We start from the raw sequence: 17823 nt of genomic DNA on the forward strand, positions 1-17823 counted from the left end.
GTTTGTTACAAAAGAGAAAGAAATTACAATTGAAACTACATGGAATACTTTGTCTTTACAAGTGCAGAGCGCTTTGCATAGCAGCTTATCTTGGCTTGGGCGACGCTTTGTGACGTCAACGACTTTTCGTTGATGTTTCCGTAATTATTATCTCTCCATCAGCCGTGAAACAGCTATGGATATTTCCTATTGCTTACTATAGGCTTCCCCTGCCGGTAATATAATCCTCCGTTGCTTTCCTTTAGTCACAGCCCGGTCGGGCATAATTGTTGATGCATAAATCTACGTTCGTAGCTGTGCGATTACAATGTCCCTTACACACTCATTTCTTTTTTTAACGTCCCGTACACAGTTTTAAAAAAGTATAAAGTTCAGCTTGAGTTACCGTTCGCCAAACTACAGTCCATCTGCTTTTAGCAATCACGGCCACGAATTCACAGTGCTGGCGAAAACAATACCACACGTAACAAACAGATTAAAAGTCCAAAGACAATTAATGTTTCAATGCGCGCAACACTTCATTATGTTGCACACAAGATAATCAATTCAAAGTACATTAGCTCGTGCAGTTCAGTTAGTTGCAAAACAATCCTGTTATAACGACAATCGCAGTCCATTTCCGTAAGCATTATAACTGCTGCTTATAGTACTCCATGAAGCTCACAGTATTCACACAGTCTTACATTTTGTTTCATAACATCCAGGTCGAAATTAAGATTAAACTCGCACCGAAAGATAAGATCGCGCCCTAAATTTGCATGCATTCCTGCCTAGCACTGTTGTCGTTGTTGTTGTTGTGGTCTTCAGTCCTGAGACTGGTTTGATGCAGCTCTCCATGCTACTCTATCCTGTGCAAGCTTCTTCATCTCCCAGTACCTACTGCAACCTACATCCTTCTGAATCTGCTTAGTGTATTCATCTCTTGGTCTCCCCCTACGATTTTTACCCTCCACGCTGCCCTCCAATACTAAATTGGTGATCCCTTGATGCCTCAGAACATGTCCTACCAACCGATCCCTTCTTCTGGTCAAGTTTTGCCACAAACTCCTCTTCTCCCCAATCCTATTCAATACCTCCTCATTAGTTATGTGATCTACCCATCTAATCTTCAGCATTCTTCTGTAGCACCACATTTCGAAAGCTTCTATTCTAGCACTATTACACATAATAAACGCGCGTTCGCCACGACATTGCAGACATCGTAAACCGATTTCCAGATACCGCTTCTAGGTGGTCATGTAAACACTCATGCAATCGGTTTTGAAACGTGGTTGGGCTCTCAGATCTCTCCTTGTTTTTAAAATTTTTCAGCTAGTATGGATGGAGTGGCTTTTTGTACAGTAAAGGATACGTAGAAATATTAGACTGAAGCTGTTTATGCCTTGTCTAATTGAAGAGAAATAGTGATTGTGCTGACTAAATGAGAAACTGTAACAGTTGATTTCCAGGCGCCATATTAAACTGGGCTAGGAAATAAGCTTCAGACCGTAACGTGTAAACGCGACAGCGAAAAACGGTTTTTGAAATTTTGTTTTCGTCTTTCGGAAGATGTGTCGCATGTAAACGCAGTGAGCGACCCTCCCGGCTGCAACTAGTGACATCGCTATCGCATCACAGTTCATACAGCAGTGCTGTGTACTGCCTTTAATTTCGCACAGCGCATTTCAAAAAAGCATTATAAAGAAGACGAAACATACATTTACACTTCTCGTATGAATATACGTAAAACAAAAACACATAGTAACATTCCATATTACAGAAGCAATTAAAATATATTCTGTAACATCAAAGATATTCATTCATAGTAAATTAAGAATAGAAAAGACAGAAGAAAAAATCTGTCTCTCGTAATTAACAATATCTTCACAGACGTTGGGGTATAATGCGTGCTTATTGAGAGGTTTCAGTGTTTGTTTACGGTCACAGTGGCATCGATATCGGGCCATTCTGCCGACGACCGACGTTAGCCGAAGATGACCGATGTTTTCAGAAAGTAGCCGATCTCAACACACTAACGTACAGATTTCGGATGACAATCTATGAAATTCAAATCAATTTATTTCCTTCGGTCAAATCGGTCGACGTTCTCATACAAGAATTATGGATTGTGAGGAGCCAATCGATTTAGTGCGAGAAAAGAGGATGACAAATTTTGTAGTCAGGAAGTGGTTTGGAACCTATGGACTGTAACTGCGGTTTAATTGGAAGCTAGAAGTACACATAATGTTTATCGGAAATATTGGGCGTAAATTATGACGTCAAAAATGTTTTCAAGTGAGATGGTTCGTGTATATTATGCTTAAAAGCCACTGTAGTATACTGTTTTTGGATTGTAGTATGTGGGCATTACCTGTCTATAAATCATTATTGCTGCTTACTGGCGTTTTTATGATAGTAGAGAGGTGATTCTGCTTTTTGAGGTTGTTTGAAAATGTGATGTATGGTTTCCACTTTTCAGTGCTTTATGTGTTCAGAGTATCTTATTCCAAAACTGTTGTTCATCTTTCACGTGTACTCTGAACGACAGACATTGAAAGTTTACTTCATTATGTCTTTTTTGCTGAATTTATCTGAAGCTGTGCAGAGTGTTTGTAAGCACGAACGACCTCGTGTACCGGTATGTACAATGGTTCTCATTTATCTAACGTATTTGTAAAACTTAATGTGGTTAGACAATAACTGAGGAAAGAATATACAATACTCGCCGCTTTCCTTTCGACACAGATATAACACACGCATTCAGCGTCTTTTTAATACAAAAACCCGCAGTGCAGCACCCGCCTTCCAGTACAGAGGCGTCGTAGTACCCATCATGCCCACAGATGTTGAAATATATTCTAAGCACCTTAATAGAATAGATTATAATCTACCTAACTTATCCTCCTTCATACCGCCAAAAACTGGCGAAGGAGGTCTGTCGTACTGTGACCAAACTATCGGCCGATGTTACCGGGCTACCTCTGGGAACGGTGTCTGGCTTTCGTTGTCGGTGCCTCTTTAAACGCAGCATTAGTGATTCATTTGTCATGGTCATCACCTATCAGATTGCGAGCAGAAGGCCAATCTGTTGTACGCCCTTTGTCTTGAGTCTGTAGGCAGTAACTGTGCTGAGTTTAGAGGTGAACACTGTTTGCAGCATTCATTTTAGGCTACAATCATGGGCCGGTAACGAGCACGTACTCCCGTTGAACAGTTTCAGCCATTCGAACAGGGTCACATTGTGGGCCTGCGGGAAGCCGTATGGGCATATTAGCCGACTGCTGCTCTTGTTTACGGGCACAATGTGTTGGTGGTGATGGCTGCTTTCAGATGTGATCTGTGGAACATTCCTACATCTGTAGACCGGATTCTGGACATCCTCGTAGTACTAAAGTCCAGTAGTTCCCAACCTTTCTTAGACAATTACCCCTGAGTGCAATCAGACATTAACTAGCACCCCCAATCTCTTACCCATCCCTCCCCGCACCATCCGTTAGCCCCCCTCCCTCACATTACCACAAACTTTAGCACCGGAGCTGTAGAATGAAAAACTTTTCTCGACACATTTTTGATTTTTAAAGGGATGAAAGAAATGAAAGATGAATGATATTTAATGTGTGTGTGTGTGTGTGTGTGTGTGTGTGTGTGTGTGTGTGTGTGTGTGTGTGTGTGTGTGTGTGTATACCAGGTGTAGAAGTATGAACCAGAATTTCCCTATAGATGGTGCTAGCCGTCAGTGTAGGGCCCCCGAGACCGCATCTGCAGCGCCATCTGCTTCCAGTAACGGCTGAAGACCAATGTCAACACACACTAACCCAAGTTTCATACGTCGGTATCTATTTCAACGCAGTAAATGTGGTGTCACCGCCAGACACCACACTTGGTAGGTGGTAGTTTTAAATCGGCCGCGGTCCATTAGTACATGTCGGACCCGCGTGTCGCCACTGTGTGATCGCAGACCGAACGCCACCAGAAGGCAGGTCTCGAGATACGGACTAGCACTCGCCCAGTTGTACGGACGACGTAGCTAGCGACTACACTGACGAAGCCTCGCTCCTTTGCCGAGCAGATAGTTAGAATAGCCTTCAGCTAAGTCCATGGCTACGATCTAGCAAGGCGCCATTAGTAACATTGCATGTATCTAAAGAGTCTCACTTGTATCGCCACAATCTCCTTAGATGTACCAAAAGGATGGATTAAAGTTAAGTATTCCAGAAGCTACGTACTTTTCTTTATAGCATTCATAACGTATCCTGTTTCAGACCTTACGCACCCTGCTTTGGCTTAGCGCGTGCCTTTCGGCTTCCTCTCATTGTGTCTAGGCTGTCTTGTCTAGACACAACAGTAAACACGGCGACTTCCGTGCCTAAGAACTACGACTTGCGGGCAGCGTTGTTTTTCTGTTATCATTTGAAGAAAACTGCTGCAGAATCGCATCGAGTGCTTGTTGAAGCTTTCGGCGAACATGCTCTTTGGAAAACACAGTGTTTCGAGTGGTTCAAAAAATTCAAAAGTGGTGATACTGACGTGAGAAACGACGAGCGCGGGAAACCACAGAAAAAGTTCGAAGACAATGAATTGCAGGCCTTATTGGATGAAGATGATACACAAACCCAACTAGAACTCGCGGAACACTTCAATGTGACGCAGAAAGACGTTTCTCTTCGGGTGGAAACTATGGGAAAGATGCAGAAGGTGGGAAAATGGGTTCCGTATGAACTGAATGAAAGATAGCAAGCAATTCGGAACACATTTTGTGAAATGCTGCTCGCCGGGTACGAAAGAAAGTACTTTCTACACCGAAAAGTGACAGGTGATGAAAAATGGATCCTAAGCGTCGTAAATCCTGGCAAACCATCGACTTCCACTGCAGGACCAAATCGCTTTGGAAAGAAGATAATGCTCTGTTTATGGTGGGATCAGAAGTGTGTCATCTATTATCAGCTGCTAAGATCTGGTGAAACCGTTAACACTGATCGCTACCAACAACAAGTGATCGACTTAAATCGAGCATTACGTGAAAAACGAACGGACTATGGAAAAAGGCAACACAAAGTCATATTGCTCCATGATAACGCCCCGTCACAAACAGAAAAACGGGTCAGGGAAACGATCGAGGCGTTCAGTTGGGAAATACTAGGCCATGCGGCTTGTTCTCCAGACTTGGCTCCGCCCGATTGTCATCTATTTGAATCACTGAGACACGCTCTCGCTGAACAACGCTTCAATTCGTATAAAAATGTACGAAAATGGCTCGCTGACTGGTTCGCTTCAAAAGAACTTTTTTTTTGGCGTGGCATTCATAGTCTACCGGAGAGGTGGAAGAAATGTATAAATAGCAATGGAGATTATTTTGAATAAAATATTGTTTGTCAGTTTCAAACAACAGACGTGTAATTATTGTAACCGAATTCCGGTTTCATATTTCCGCAACTGATATGTACGTATGTGTGTGTGTTAGAATGAATGATGAAGCAATGTGCGGTGCACCGCAACTCCTTCTCAGATAAGAAAGCTAACGGTCCACAGTGATGGTAGGCACTTCCTACAGGATACACTTCCCCTGCGTTACTCCTCTCCATTGCGGCATTTGCTTGACCTGCACCCTGCAATCCCATTTAAAATCAAACAAGTTCACATGTGTGGACTGTACTTAGTGTTTGCGAATCACTTGACTGCCGGACCTCTTACTGCTGAAATGGCACAAATTGGACAACTTCAGGCTGTTAATGCTTTCTGTCTAGCCAGTCTAATAATAATAATCCCATGTACAGACTTGTGTAGTTACTGCTGTGTCGTGTTGTCAATTAATTCATTTATCTGTTTCGAAACGAGTAATGATGCAATTTCTGGACGACTGCAGGTACTATCTACAACTGGAGAAGATATTTTCTTGAGATATTTAGCATCTGTTACATATATGTCTCATATTTACCATCAGCCATCTACGGTATAAAGCACAACATACGGATGTAACGAATGGACTATGTGAGGAATGGGTAAACTCCACGAGATTAATGCTACTAATTGAGAAAAGTAATTATTGATAACTTCGACATGAAAGTTTTTGAGTGTGGTACCGCGTCATAATGTATAAAACTACACCTGCTGGAGAAAAATCAACGTTTCGGCCACGGTTGCAGCGGCCTTCTTCTGGGCCTACTGGTGCGTTGTAGCTACACAGTGCCCCTTATATTTTGTTGTTACTGTTCACTTCGCATGCCATTACGTCATAATTTTAAAAAGATAGTTCTTTTCATTGGTCACTTAAGGAAGAAGGAGGGGGAACATAATTTTAATAGGTCATTGCGGTGGAGGGAGAAAGTAACCACTATTGTCTGTTGGCTCTTGTATTATGTGCCGTGATTGGTGCTCACCGTCGAATGAGAAATTTGCTGCTGCTTACCAACTGCTGGACGTCGGCCGCGCGGCGGCAGTTACTCGCAGAAAGTGCTCTTGCCTCGTGTTAAAACGTCCTAATAACATGAATAGGGAGGATGGACTTGGGTTTGACCCATCTTGGCTGCTAGCAATAAGAGCCCAACAGACTGCACTGTCAACACGAGGAGCGCTGCATAGCTACAACGCACCAGTGGTCCCAGAAGGAGGCCGCTGCAACCGTGGCCGAAACGTTGATTTTTCTCCAGCAGCAGTAGCTTTATACATTGTGACGGACGCGGTACCACACCCAGAAAACTTTTATGTCAACTGACCCTGGCCGCGGAAGCCAACGCGGTTACATTGATAACTTGTATAAAAACATTAGTCTTACGAAATTGTGAAAATAGTAGTGGTCTTTTGAAAATAATTTGGTTTCGTGATTGAAACGGAATCGAATCGTCTAGTTTTTGCCCCTCAGAAATTTTCATTTTATTCGTCAGGGGGTATTTACCCCCAGGTTGGGAACCAGTGTACTACATGCACATCTAGATCGACGAATGGTGTGGGGAGCCATCAGTTACAGCTCGCAGTCACTTTTGGTGTTTCGGTACGATAAAGTAACCAGCGTCCGCAGCAGTGCACAGTCAGTCATACGACCACCAACATCGGGACACATGTAGATGCGTTGCCTATAGTCAGCTACCGCATATGGTCAGCTACCTTCAACTCCCACCGTTAGAGACTGGTATGGGACCTCAGGCCCCACCACCGCACCGTCAGCAGTCCGTTACCGCATATGGTCAGCTACCCTCAACTCCCACCGTCTGAGAATGGTATGGGACCCCAGGTCCCACCACCACACCGTCAGCAGTCTGTTACTCCAGTGTTACTGTCATTGCTGTCATCAGTCCCCTAGAACCCAGAACTACTTCAACCTAACTAAACTAAGGACATCACATACATTCATGCCCAATGCAGAATTCGAACCTGCGACCGTAGCGGTCGCGCGGTTCCAGACTGTATTGCCTAGAACCGCTTGGCCATCCCGGCTGGCCACGGGAAGGTGATATGCTTCCTCATCAGGATAGCGCACGTCCCCATACAGTTGCTGTGATGCAGTGTGATCTTCGTGGTGTACAAAAACCGCCTGGCCAGCAAGATCACCTGATCTCTCACCAACTGAACACATATAGGACATGATAATGTGGAAACTTACTCGTTCTCCAGAGCCTCCAAGAACCATAGCCGAACTGCAGCAAAAGCCGCAAGGTGCTTGGGACAATCTATCGCCTGTGTCAGCGCCAGAGGGGTTAAACTTGTGCGTTGATGCAACGGTTGGAGTACCCATTACTGTGATATGCGAGCTCGAGTTGGTCTGAATTTGTTGTGATATACTCCTACAATGATGAGCTGCTTGTCACCTCACTTGCCGACAAATGGTCATCTACGCGAGGGTGTTGCATTTTTTTCCAGCAGTATACATCACTAAACGGTTAATCCGGAGCACGGTGCACCTTCTACTTACAGATTGCCCATACATCGGCTGTCAGAAGCAAAAAATAGTTTTATTTTCACTAACTTTAAAGTAAACTGCGCCTGAACAGGTCATGAAGGCCCAACGGTACCGACCGGCCGCCGTATCATCTTCAGCCCACAGACGTCACTGGAACAGATATGGAGGGGCACGTGGTCAGCACACCGCTCTCCCGGCCGTATGTCAGTTTACCGAGACCGGAGCCACTACTCCTCAATCAAGTAGCTTCTCAGTTTGCCTGACAAGGGCTGAGTGCATCCCACTTGCCAACAGAGCTCGACAGACCGGATGGTCACCCATCCCAGTGCTAGCCCAGCCCAACAGCACTTAACTTCGGTGATCTGTCGGGAAGCGGTGTTTCCACTGCGGCAAGGCCGTAGGCTTTATTTTCACTACTTGATACAATTATTGACAGAATTAAAAAATTTAAAATGATGTTATAATCTACCCATTTATGGACGTCATCTTACATTAAAGGTATCACACAATAAGTCAAAGTTAGAAACTTTGGAGACGTCTTGATGCAGCGTAAATCATGGCGCGCAAATTACCCAGACTGAATTCATCCAGTATTTGAGCATGAGAGCAGATACTGACTTCCAACAAATTTTACACGTAATTTCAAACATTTACGAAACTCTTTCTCGTTGACAGTCCCCCATAAAATGATGAAAGGAAAAAGTTTTACCGCTTACTGCATTTTCGCTGTTCATGCAATAAAAGTTGAGCATCAGGTATGGCGTTTTAATTTATTACTTCTTTACTGATAACTTTATTCCCAACACATTTCGCAGACAGTATCCACAAACACCACTAAATATGCTTGTAAAATTATAACATTGTACGATACATAGTTCAGGAGATATGACGTCATAAACGTTGAAATACGCGAAAAACTAGTTCTTGGTAAATATGGAGTGCAAATTACCCATGGTAAACATAACTAGCGTTTGATAAAGGTATCGCTTAGCGACTCCCAATCGACTTAAAATATAATTTCAAATATTTTCTAAACTTTTTCTCCATTACATGCTTAACGTCAAATATTCAACACATTAACTCTTTTGTAAAGTAATCAGACGTTTGAAGTATTTTTTACGTGGGAGCTAGATTCTTTAATGGCGACGTTCACTGCTATATTCTGTGGTGTCACCGCCAGACACCACACTTGCTAGGTGGTAGCCTTTAAATCGGCCGCGGTCCGTTAGTATACGTCGGACCCGCGTGTCGCCACTATCAGTGATTGCAGACCGAGCGCCGCCACACGGCAGGTCTAGAGAGACTTCCTAGCACTCGTCCCAGTTGTACAGCCGACTTTGCTAGCGATGGTTCACTGACAAATCACGCTCTCAATTGCCGAGACGATAGTTAGCATAGCCTTCAGCTACGTCACTTGCTACGACCTAGCAAGGTGCCATTATCAATTGCTATTTATCTTGTGATGCATGTACCGTCAGACCGATGTTCACCAATTATGGATTAAAGTTAAGTATTCCAGAAGCTACGTACCTTTTTTTTACTAGTCTCATTTCCGTGTCCTGTTCCAGACCTCACGCCAGCCTGCGTGAGCTTAAACGCGTGCCTTTCGGCTTCCTCATAGTGGCTTGGCTGTCTTGCCAAGCCACAACATATTCCTCATTGATCCTTTCAGAATTTCATGTAGTGAAATTTGGTATTCCTTTAACGTAGGAGACACTTCCAGCAACTACATAAAATAGCTTGTAATGAACAGTTTCTTTGCATATCGATTATTTGGCTTGTATATACAGTTACGGAAAAAATTGGTAAAAACAAAAAAAAATTAATGTAGAGTAATGAAAATTTGGTAATACATTTTTCTTGCTAACATATTTAAGTGATTAACTTTGCCAAATCACAGGTTAATGAAAAGGTGAGGTATGTCACTACAAATTTGAAATGATGGTAAGTTAATAACCGGTGTAACCACCAGAATGTTGAATGCAAGCATCTAAACATGCATGAATTGTGTTGTAGAGGTGCCGGATGTCAGTTTGTGGCGTGGAGTTCCATGTCTCTTCCACTTACTCGATCTGTACAGGGAGGGTTAATGTTGTTTGTGGATGACAATCATGTCCTGTATGTGCTCGACTGGACATACACTAATAGTCATTAAAATTCCTATACCAAGAAGAAATGCAGATGATAAACGGGTATTAATAGGACAAATATATTATACTACAACTGACATGTGATTCCGTTTTCTCGCAGTTTGGGTGCATAGATCCTGAGAAATCAGTACCCAGAACAACCACCTCTGGCCGTAATAACAGCCTTGATGCGCCTGGGCATTGAGTCAAACACAGCTTGGATGGCGTGTACAGGTACAGCTGCCCAAGCAGGCTCAACACGGTACCACAGTTCATCAAGAGTAGCGACTGGCGTATTGTGACGAGCCAGTTGCTTGGCCACCATTGACCAGACGTTTACAATTGGTGACAGATCTGGAGAATGTGCTGGCCAGGGCAGCAATCGAACATTTTCTGTATCCAGAAAGGCCCGTACAGTACCTGCAACATGCGGCCGTGCATTATCCTGCTGAAATGTAGGGTTTCGCAGGGATAGAATGAAGGGTAGAGGCACGGGTCGTAACACATCTGAAATGTAACGTCCACTATTCAAAGTGCCGTCAATGCGAACAAGAGGTGACCGAGACGTGTAACCAATGGCACCCCATACCATCACGCCGGGTGATACGCAAGTATGGCGATGACGAATACACGCTCCCAAAGTGCGTTCACCGCGATGTCGCCAAACACGGATGCGACCATCATGATGCTGTAAACAGAATCTGGATTGATCCGAAAAAATGACGTTTTGCCATTCGTGCACCCAGGTTCGTCGTTGAGTACACCATCGCAAGCGCTCCTGTCTGTGATGCAGCGTCAAGGGTAACCGCAGCCATGGTCGCCGAGCTGATAGTCCATGCTGCTGCAAACGTGGTCGAACTGTGCGTGCAGGTGGTCGTTGTCTTGCAAACGTCCCCATCTGTTGACTCAGGGATCGAGACGTGGCTGCACAATCCGTTACAGCCATGCGGATAAGATGCCTCTCATCTCGACTGCTAGTGATACGAGGCCGTTGGGATCCAGCACGGCGTTCCGAATTACCCTCCTGAACCCACCGATTCCATATTCTGCTAACAGTCATTCGATCTCGACCAACGCGAGCAGCAAAGTCGCGATACGATAAACCGCAATCGCGGTAGGCTACAATCCGACCTTTATCAAAGTCGGAAACGTGATGGCACGCATTTCTCCTCCTTACACGAGGCATCACAACAACGATTCACCAGGCAACGCCGGTGAACTGCTGTTGGTGTATGAGAAATCGGTCGGAAACTTTCCTCATGTCAGCACGTTGTAGGTGTCGCCACCGGCGCCAACCTTGTGTGAATGCTCTGAAAAGCTAATCATTTGCATATCACAGGATCTTCTTCCTGTCGGTTAAATTTCGCGTCTGTAGCACCTCATCTTCGTGGTGTAGCAATTTTAATGGCCAGTAGTGTAGATATGGTGATCGAGCAGGCCAAGGCAACAAGTTGACACTCTGGCATGTCGGTTTGGGTTACAACAGTGGAATGTGGGCAAGCGTTGTCCTGCTGGAAAACTACCCCTACAATGCTGTTCATGAATGGCAGAACAACAAGTTGAATCACCAGACTGACGTATAATTTTGCTATCGGGGTGCGTGGGATGACCATCAGAGTGCTCCTGCTGTCTTAAGGAATAGCACCACGGACCATAACTCCAGGTGCAAGTCCAGTATGTCTTCCATGCAGACAGGCTAGTCTCCTTTTAACCAACACACAGTCGTCACTGTCACCGAGGCAGAACCAGCTTTTATCAGAAAACACAGCAGACCTTCTCCCTGCCCTCCGATCAGCTCTGCCTTGACACCACTGAAGTCACAAATCGCAGTGTTTTGGTGTCAGTGGAAAGCATGCTACAGGGCGACTGCCTCTAAGCTGTCCTTGAAGTAACTGGTTTGTAACATTTAGTTGTATCACTATGGTGGCAACTGCTGCGTAGATTGCTACTGCAGGTGCAATGTGATGCGCCAGAGCCGTACGCCGAACATGATGGCCATCCCTGTTGGTAGTGCCATGTGGCCATCTGGAGCCCTGTCTTCTTGCGACTGTTCATTATCGAGACCACCACTGCCAGCAGTCATGTATAGTGACTACATTTCTTCCTAGTCCTTCTGCAATATCGCTGAAGGAACATCCAGCTTCTCGCTCCCCTATTACACGACCTCTTTCAAACTCAGTGAGGAGCTTATAACGGCGTCTTTGTCGCCTTAAAGGCATCCTTGACTAACATAAACTCACGTCGTCCAATCTGACAGACAATTAACGTTAACGACTGTTACAGTGTCTACTAAAACAAACTTGATTTGCATCCCCATACTGCCACTGCTAGCGCCACTCTTATGCGACAGGCCTACCTACTTTCACGCGGAACAGATGACTGCATTTTAGGCAACACACATTGCATGTGGACGCCTCAGTAAGCTCACGCTCTGCCTGCCTGTCAGGGGCATAACCAATAACAAAAAGACGCTAGCGTTGCCACAAAGGGTAACCAAACATTTTGTATCTAACAAAAGTTGTTCCCCACGACGTGGTCTGTCAGTTCTAGACGTCTGATGCAAAGACTATGAAATACATATTCGAGGGTCGTTCAATAAGTAATGCCACACATTTTTTTTAAAAAATCGTTAATATAGATCTCCGTGTGGAGTTTGCTGGTCTCCCATCAGGCGCCTCCCCAGGTGGCGGATAGGGGAATGCTCATCAGATATGGTGGGTACCGGGGAAATAAAATACCCGGGGTGGACCAAAACTAGCAACTGCTGCCTTGTAGTATGATATTGGCTTATCAAAGGTTAAAGTAAGAAAACCTTGAGTAAAAATTACCTGGTCCTCCGGTTTGGGGGTTGTGCAGTGGGCCAGCTCCTCACTCACATAAAAACATAAAAATGCTAAAAAACCTTATAATATGCCTCGGAAAAATTGGAACTTTGGACGACGAACTGGCGATGAGAAACGGAAAATTATGTTTGGATGCTGGAATGTGCAAGGTATTTCCACTAAAATAAATTTACTACCTGCAGAACTTGACATGTTCAACATGGATGTTGTCGTTCTCTCTGAAACAAAGAAGAAAGGCCAAGGAGAAGAGGAACTGGATAATTATGTACATACCTGGAGTGGGGTATCAAAAGCAGTAAGAGCCAAAGCAGGAGTCTCCATTATGATGAAGAAATCATGGAAAGAAAGAATCACAAATTGGACATCATCAATCAACGTATTATAACTGTTGAAATGACATTATTTGCTAGGGAAGTTGTGATTATTGGCGTATATGCACCCACGAACGACACAAAAGATAAGGAGAAAGATACATTTTGGGACACCCTCAGGGAGACTATTGAAAAAATCCCAAGAAGAAAGGAACTGATTATCATGGGAGATCTGAATGGAAGGGTAGGAATTAGAGAATCTTGTAGAATAGTAGGAAAACATGGAGAGGACGAATATAATGACAATGGGGAACGATTGATTGCAATTTGTGAACAATTTGATCTAAAAATTACCAACACATTTTTCAAACATAAGGACATTCATAAATACACTTGGCAACAGAACACCAAAGAACTTCGTTCTATAATAGATTATATTATCATTAGGCCAACAAGTAGTTTCAAAGCAGTAGACGTCAGATCTTATAGAGGAGCCCAGTGTGGATCAGACCACTATATAGTTAAAATGAAGTCTTTCTGGCCATGGAAGAATGCAAGGAGTGATACAAGTAACATAAATAAAACGAACCATACTGAGAAAGATGAAAATTTACCTTTTAACATTGACAGCCTACAAGACGAAAGTATCAGAACACTCTTTGCGGCCATGATGGAAAGGAAACTGGTTGAATCATTTGAAGGAAGTACGGAGGAAATATATGACTATATAAAAGCTAATGTGAAAATCATAGCAACGGAGGTGTTGGGTAAAAAAGATAGCAACCACAACCGTGCAGCAGAGTGGTGGTCAGAGGAACTAGAGGTCCTCGTTAGAGAAAAACGAAATGCGTTCCTTCAGTGGTTGAATGATAAATCAGAAGAAACAAGATCAATATACAGGGAAAAGAAGAATGAAGTGATGAAAAAAATAAGGATGGCAAAAAATGAAGCATGGGAAAGAACATGTGCCAAGGTGAATAGCAAATTAGGATTTGGGAGAGCAAAAGAAGCATGGTCAGTATTGAAAGGGCTTCGACAGGATACAAAAAGCAAAACTAATCTCCAACTGATAACACAAAAGGAATGGGAAGAGTATTTCCAAAAATTATAAAATGAGGACAGAGAAGGAACAGGGGAAGATAAAGGACATGAAGATGATGAGATCCAGATTTTAGAAAGTGAAGTACTTCAGGCGTTGAGAACAGGAAAGAATGGTAAATCACCGGGACCAGGCAATATCAATCTGGAGTGTCTGAAATATGGTGGTGACAAAATTGTGAAACTGATAACACAGCTCTTCAACAAAATGATACATGGAAATTCAATACCCAACGACATGAAGCTAGGTTACATTAATACAATATTTAAAAAAGGGGATCGCAAAATTTGTTCAAACTATCGAGAAATTTGTGTTACAAACACATTAATGAGAATTTTTGCGAAAGTAATTAAAAACAAACTGGAAAAAAATTTTAGAACCCAAGAAGAACAATGTGGATTCACGACTGGGAGATCATGTGTAGACCATATTTTCACATTACGACAGATTTTGGAGAAACATAGGGAAAAATCAAAAAATATAGGATTAATTTTCATAGATCTAGAAAAAGCGTATGATACTGTTCCAAGAAAATTACTTTGGAGAGCACTACATATGGCAAACATAAACCCTTCCTTGATTAAAATAATACAACAGGTGTATAAAGATAACATTTGCCAAGTGAAAGTTGGTAATAAACTTTCACAGAAATTTATAACCAGCAAAGGCCTTTTACAGGGCTGTCCCATGTCACCATCATTATTTAAAATCTATATAGATATTAGCCTTAGAATATGGTCTCGTAAATGTAATAGTATGGGATTAGAAATAAGAGATGGAGTGTACCTACATCATTTATTATTTGCTGATGATCAAGTAGTCATAGCACAAGATGGGCAGGGTGCTAACTATATGTGCAATCAAGTAGCAGTAGCATACAAAACTTGGGGTTTGAAGATTAATTACCAAAACACAGAATACTTTACTAATGATTCAGATGAGCTATACATTGAAGGAAAGAAAATCAAAAAGATAAACACTTTCTGTTATTTGGGATCCATTTTAGAAATCGAGGGAAAATCAGAGTCAGAAGTCAATAAAAGAATTAGTAGCGGACGGAGGGTCATTGGGATGCTTAACTCAGTCTTATGGAGCAGGGATGTAATGAGCAGAACTAAAAAATTAATATACAAATCCATATTAGTGTGGTTCTGTATGGAACAATTAACAAGAAGCACATTAAAAAATTACAAGCTCTAGAGATGGACTTTTGGAGAAGATCGGCAAGAATCTCCAGGAAAGAAAAGATAAGGAACACCGAAATAATAAGGAGAATGGAAATAAAAGAAAGAATATATGACGTAATGGATAGGAAGAAATTACAGTGGTACGGGCATGTACGACGAATGGAGAAAACCAGAATACCAAACTTGATACTGGAGTGGGAACCGGAGGGGAGAAGAAGAAGAGGACGACCTATGACCACCTGGCTCCAAAATGTACAGCACATAATGAGGAGAATGGGCGCAGAGGAAGAAGACACACAAGATCGAAACACCTGGAGAAATATTTTGAGATTATAGTTTAAGAACGTTTATTGTTTGTATTGTAATTTCCAAGTAAATTATTATGTTGGAGATAAGCCTCTGTAATGAGGAAAAGCTCAAAATAATAATAAAAAATAATATAGATAGACAAACGTACTTGTTGGTGCTTCACATCTGATGTTTGTTCTGTTCGACAGTGAAGTTTCGAACCGTTCTGGCAGATGCCAGAGCCGTAGTGCAGCGTCAAAATGGCGTCTACATACGACTCACGCGCCAAGCAGCGTGCTGTTATTGAATTCTTGTGTGCAGAAAAGGAAACCGTGGTGAACATCCATAAGCGTTTGTGTGCAGTGTGTGGTGGTGCTGCAGTTGATAGTACAGTTGTGCAATGACTAAAGAAAGTTACAGCCTCAGGAAATGCAGAAACAGTCGGCAAGATTCAGCACAACCAGGAGCACCTCCGAAGATGTCCCACGAAGCTTTGGACGAAACGTCAGGGATAGAACAGTTCCATGGACCACGGCCACACAACCCGGAAGAATTCTCGGCAGCTGAAACATCCGGTCGTGAAAGACTTCACTGTATGATGCAGAAACAGATAGAGCTCCATGATCAGCCACAGTCGGGACGTCCTGTCACAGCCACCGCTCCGGTCATGCTGAATCGCTCGGATGCCAGCCATTATTCGTGCCGACCGGCGCATCACAGCTCGACAATTGGCTCTACAGTTGTCGGTCAGCATTGGGAGTGCGTCTACAATGATCGAGACTCTCGGATATTCAAAGCGGTGCTCACGATGGGTTCCACGAATGCTCACAGCGGACCACAAGATTCAAAAAAAGGCCATTTTATCTGAATTGTTGGAGCGTTTTGAGACCGACAGAGAGGCCTTTCTGTCACGGATCGTTGCGGGGGACGAAAGCTGGGTGCACCATTTTGAGCCGGAAACGGAAAGGCAGTACATAGAGTGGCGTCATCCTCATTCACCACGAAAGCAGAGATTCAAGACAATCCCCTCTGCCGGAAAAATCATGGTGACAGTCTTCTGGGATTGTGATGGCGTCATTCTCGTGGATGTGATGCCAAGAGGGTCAACCATCAATTCAGAGGCATACGTGAAGACTCTGAACAAATTCAACAACCATTTCCGACGTGTGCGATCGGACAAGACTCCAGCAGAAATCTTGCTCCAACACGATAATGCACGCCCACACAAGTCTGAAAAACCGGGAACACATCGAGGAATTGGGTTGGACATCACTGCCTCTTCCACCCTATGATTCAGACCTGGTACCTTCGGACTTCCATGTCTTTGGGTCGCTTAAAGATTTTCTACGGGGAACACATTTTGAAGACGAAGAGAGTGTCAGTCATGCAGTGGAAACGTGGCTACGCCTACAGGACAAGAGCTTTTACCAGCAGGGAATAAATGATCTTCCACAACGTTGGCGTACGGCCATAGAACGCGATGAAGACTAAAACAAATAGGATATGGACAAGACATATTGGTGTATATTGTCACCAAATTCTGAGTCTTAACAATAAATATGTTTGGAGAAAAAAGATGTGGTGCATTACTTATTGAACGACCCTCGTATATGAAAGTATTGTTTGTGATGTGCAAAGCGCGCGCCACAGCGTTGCCCCTTCATATGAATTTCTGCGCTTTGTCGTTTTGTGGTAGGTTCGCATGAATATCAGTGCATGTGATTTTTCCAAAACAGAATTGTCCACATTTTACACTTCAGTAAAGTCGATATAGGCATCCATGCGTCGTTGTTTTTGTTCGGGAGTCAAGGGGTGCAAAACTTTTGGAAATTCGTGGTAAGGTGTTATGGGACCAAACTGCTGAGGTCATCAGTCCCTAAGCTTACGCAGATGCGCACTGTTTTGGAGAGTGTTCGGTTAGGCCAGTTACTAGCAGAGTGATTCTGATGGTTCGTTTCTATTCAAATGGTACCAAGGTTTCATGAAGCATCGACTTGACTGATGCGTCTTAGCAGCTGCCTCTTGAGGAGGAAAACCAGGGTGACTACGTTAGAGGTGAACATGCCTTATGTCCTCTTACATGTGTAAGAGGC

The sequence above is a fragment of the Schistocerca piceifrons genome, chromosome 6, assembly GCF_021461385.2.
Source record: "Schistocerca piceifrons isolate TAMUIC-IGC-003096 chromosome 6, iqSchPice1.1, whole genome shotgun sequence".
Taxonomy (NCBI): Eukaryota; Metazoa; Arthropoda; class Insecta; order Orthoptera; family Acrididae; genus Schistocerca; species Schistocerca piceifrons.